The following is a 5323-nucleotide window of genomic DNA, read 5'->3' on the forward strand; positions in this document are numbered from 1 at the left end:
CCGCGGCCGGCGCGGTAGTACCGCGTCTGCGGAGCGGTAGTAACGTACGGTACGGTAGTACCGCACCTGATGGGCGGTAGTACCGCAAGAGCGGTAGTACCGCACATCGGGCACGGTAGTACCGCACCGCGTCAGATCTGAACGGGTTCAAATCTGAGAAAGCCCGCGAAACCACGGCGGTACTACGGTTGGACAAAGCTACCACAAGACAGCATATCAAGTATGTTTCCTACGCATCACGACTCTCCTACATCCTACTATTGCATAGATTTGGCCTAAAATCTCAAGAACGACAAGTTTCTCCCCAAAAGCCTAGAAGCAAGAGAACAACCAAGAAAAAAGAGGGATTTGGGGAAAAATCTTGGTCCATGGCAAGAGGAAGTGGTGGGGAACGATCCCACCGGTCGAAATCCGAGGAGAGTGGCCGGAGACGGAGATCCGGCGAGGGACTCTGGCGCCGTTCTTGAGAGGGAGAGACGTGGAGAGAGAGAGAGACAATGAATGGGTATGGGGAGTTGGAACTCCCCTGCCCGAGTCATAACCCCCACGCGCCCTTGACAGCGCGGTAGTACCGTGCCCAGACACGGTAGTACCGCACGGTGCGGTACTTCCGAGGTACCACACCAGAGCGGTAGTACCGTGCTATGGCGCGGTAGTACCGTGCCTCCCAAAGCGGTAGTACCGCGCCCAGACGCGGTAGTACCGTGGGCTCAAGAAGATGCACGTTTCGAGCGCGAAAAACTGGATCTTTAAACAAACCACTCCGAGCCAACACGACACCACAAGACCACGCAACACACAAAACCAGAAAGGCACACGACAAACGAACCAACCACGAGACACCACCTCTCCAAAAGAGAGGGCAGTGGCCGTAGCCACCTATGTTTGAGTCAATTGGTATGGCACCACGAAGAATTATCCTTGGGTCCATGACCAAAACCCGTCTTTGAAGCACAAGTACCATCAAACATGGCTAATGTGAAAGACTTGATTGATTTATGCATAATTGGGGGAGGGAGAGTTCATTGAGAGAACATCACTCCCCCTATGTCCATGCCTACATCTAAATAGGACAACACATTGAGTATGGTGGGGTGTGTAAGGGTTCAAGCAACATTGCTCGAATCGATGATATTTAGCTCATGCCTTAACTCGCGAAATCTTGCTTCATCCAAGGGCTTCGTGAAGATATCTGCAAGGTTATCATGAGTGTTGACGTAGTTGAGCTTGATCTCTCCTCGCCTAATGTGATCCCGGATGAAGTGATACCGGATCTCAATATGCTTCGTCTTGAAGTGTTGCACCGGGTTGAGAGAGAACTTGATGGCACTTTCATTGTCACACCAAAGAGGCACTTTGTCACAAGTGACACCATAATCCTTTAAAGTTTGCCTCATCCATAAGAGTTGTGCACAACAACTACCGGCCGCCACATACTCCGCTTCGGTGGACGAGAGAGATACACAACTTTGCTTTTTGGAAGACCAACTTACCAAAGAGCAACCAAGGAATTGGCACCCTCCGGAAGTGGACTTCCTATCCACTTTGTCTCCCGCCCAATCGGAATCCGAGTACCTTACAAGCTTGAAGTTTGATCCTCTTGGGTACCATAAGCCAAAGTTTGGGGTATGAGCCAAATATCGAAAGATTCGTTTGACCGCCACATAGTGACTTTCCTTAGGTGCGGCTTGAAACCGTGCACAAATTCCCACACTCAACATGATGTCCGGTCTAGATGCACAAAGGTAAAGCAAGGAACCAATCATGGAACGATATACCTTTTGATCCACCACTTCACCATTGGGATCTAAGTCAAGTTGGCACTTGGTGGGCATTGGAGTGGAAGCCGGCTTGACGTCACTTAGCTTGAATCTCTTGAGCATGTCTTGAGTGTATTTGGATTGATTGATGAAGGTTCCTTCTCTTCTTTGCTTCACTTCGAACCCTAGAAAGAACTTCAACTCTCGCATGGAGGACATCTCGAACTTTGAGGTCATGAGAGCAGCAAATTCCTCATTGAAAGCTTTGTTAGGAGAACCAAAGATAATATCATCAACATATAATTGGCACACAAACAACTCCCCTTTGACCTTCTTAGTAAAAAGAGTGGGGTCGATTAGCCCAACTTCAAAACCACGGTCTTGTAACAACTCGGTAAGGTGGTCATACCACGCACGTGGGGCTTGTTTAAGGCCATAGAGTGCCTTATCGAGTTGATACACATGATCGGGAAAGTAGGGATCCTCGAACCCGGGGGGTTGCTTGACGTACACCAATTCATTAATGGGACCATTAAGAAAAGCACTCTTCACATCCATTTGTTGTAACTTAAAGTTATGATGAGAAGCATATGCAATCAACATGCGAATGGATTCAAGACGAGCAACGGGAGCAAAGGTTTCACCGTAGTCGATACCCTCGACTTGGGAGTAGCCTTGTGCTACCAAACGAGCCTTGTTGCGAATGATAATCCCATGGGCATCTTGCTTGTTCTTGAATATCCACTTGGTTCCAATGACATTGTGGTTCCCCGTTGGCCTTGGCACCAATCTCCACACTTTGTTGTGCTCGAAGTTGTTGAGTTCTTCGTGCATGGCATTGAGCCAATCCGGATCTTCTAGCGCCTCATAGACCTTGTGGGGTTCCACACAAGAGACAAACGCGTGATGCTCACAATAATTTGCTAATTGTCTATGAGTGCTTACCCCCTTTCTTAAGCTTCCAAGCACATTCGTCATGAGATGATCCTTGGTGGAGAGCTTGGAAGCAACCTTGGCGGCACGACGCTCTAATTCCTCCTCGGTGGTGAGTTGAGGAGCGGTTACTTGATCATCTTGAGCGCCGTCATGAACTTGTTCTTGATCTTGAACTTGCTCGGGGGAGAGAACTTGAGCTTGGGCATCACTTGGTGTGTCCACACCGTCTTGAGTATGATCTTGCCCTTGGTCTTGTTCATGAGGTTGAGGGCCTTCACTTTGTTCTTCGGAAGCATGTGGGCCTTGGGTTGGTGATGACTCCACTTGAGTGGAGCATTGTCCTTCTCCTTCGGCCACAAGGGGTTCCTCAATGGGTAGGATGAAACCAACACCCATTCTTCTTATGGCTTGAGGAGGAATTTCATCACCTACATCACAAGTGCCACTTTGCTCCACTTGGGAGCCGTTATTCTCATCAAACTCCATGTTACACGTCTCCTTAATAAGTCCCGTGGATTTATTGAGGACACGGTAAGCATGAGAGTTTGTAGCATAACCAACAAATATGCCCTCATAAGCTCTAGCCTCAAATTTAGACAACCGAACACCTTTCTTGAGAATGAAACACTTACACCCGAATACCCAGAAGTACTTGAGGTTGGGCTTGTTACCGGTGAGTATTTCATATGGAGTCTTGTTCAAGCCCTTGCGGAGGTAGAGCCGATTTGATGCATGACACGCGGTGTTGATGGCTTCGGCCAAAAAGTTGTACGGAGACTTGAACTCCGCCATCATGGTCCTTACCGCATCCATCAACGTCCGGTTCTTCCTCTCCGCAACACCGTTTTGTTGAGGGGTGTAGGGTGCGGAATATTGATGCTTGATTCCCTCGTCACTAAGAAACTCATCCAAGGTGTAGTTCTTGAACTCGGTGCCGTTGTCACTTCTTATTGTCAAGATCTTTGCATTGTGTTGACGTTGTGCTTCATTTGCAAAGTCAATGACGGTTTATTGGGTCTCGCTCTTCCTCTTGAAGAAATACACCCACGTGTACCTTGAGTAGTCATCCACAATCACCAAGTAATACTTCCTAACTCCAAGACTATCAAAGGATGGAGGCCCAAAGAGATCCATGTGAAGGAGCTCCAAAGGCCTCTTTGAATAAATGATAGTCGTGGGAGGGTGAGCCTTCTCATGTAGCTTTCCTTCGATACAGGCACTGCAAGCACGATCTTTAGCAAAACTAACATTCGTTAGTCCATGGACATGGTACCCCTTGAGGAGACTTTGCAAAGATCTCATATTGACATGGGCTAAACGGCGATGCCAAAGCCATCCTACATCAACTTTAGCCATTAGGCATGTCGCGGTCTTAGTGGGTCGCTCTGAAAAGTTAATCACATATAGACCGTTCTCGACATGCCCAACAAAGGCTACTTTAAGAGTCTTGCTCCACAAGAGGGCCATGGTATCGATATCAAAGAAAGTGGCAAAGCCCATGATAGCAAGTTGACGAACGGAAAGTAAATTGTATGCAAGGGACTCAACAAGCATGACCTTCTCGATCATGAGACCATGAGAGATGACCACCTTACCAAGTCCCAATACCTTAGAAGATGAGGCGTCACCCCACTCGACATTGGTGGGCATAGATGGAACCTTGTGCATGTCCACCACCAAGTCCTTGCTTCCAGTCATATGATTTGTAGCTCCGCTATCGAGCAACCATGATCCCCCACCGGAAGCAAACACCTACAAGAGATCAATGCTTGGTTTTAGGTACCCATTTTGTAATGGGTCCTTTGATGTTAGTAACAAGGGTTTTTGGAACCCAAATAGACCATTCAATGTATTCATGAAGAGAACCAACAAATTTGGCATAAACATGCCCATCACTAGCACGGCATAACACATAAGAATGTTAAAATCGCCGGCTTTGTTGAGAGGGATGGCATTGCCCTTCTTGACATTGTTCTTCTTCTTCTCCTCAGGGGCACTCTCCCCTCCCTCACAAAGGTTTGCATGAGGGGAGGAGGTCGTTTGGTCTTGTCATTCTTCTTCTTGTTCTTGGAGTCGGGCACGTACCCAACCCCTTCCTTGGCCACACCTCCCTTTTGGTTGATCAAGAGATCGTTGAGATTCTTCTTGCCTTGTATGCAAGTCGCAAGACCTCTCTCAAGTTGCTCCTTCAACTTCGCATTTTCCTCAACAAGATGTATGTGCTCACAACACGGGTTAGTAGCATTTGCATTATCAATTAAAACCATATGAGGAAAAGTTGCTTTATCCTTAGTTAGCTTCACTTGGAGTTGATCATGAGACTCCTTGAGACTAGCGTGAATACCCTTCAAGGCCTTGTGGGCCTTGTCAAGTATATCAAACTCCTCTTTGAGTCTAGCAAGATCAACCCCGAGTTTGGCCTTCTCGGAATTTAGCACACGAGAAACAATGAGGGCATGATCATAATCTTTCTTTAACTTAGCATGATCAACGTTGTGTGACTCCTCAAGAGCCAAACGAAGACCACGCTCTTCCTCAAGAGCATTGGAAAGATCCAAAATCTCATCGGCATAGTCACGACTATGCCCTTCCATCTTAGATATGGTGTCTTCGTGAGCCTCGATCAT

The sequence above is a fragment of the Triticum aestivum genome, chromosome 6A (assembly GCF_018294505.1).
Source record: "Triticum aestivum cultivar Chinese Spring chromosome 6A, IWGSC CS RefSeq v2.1, whole genome shotgun sequence".
NCBI lineage: Eukaryota > Viridiplantae > Streptophyta > Magnoliopsida > Poales > Poaceae > Triticum > Triticum aestivum.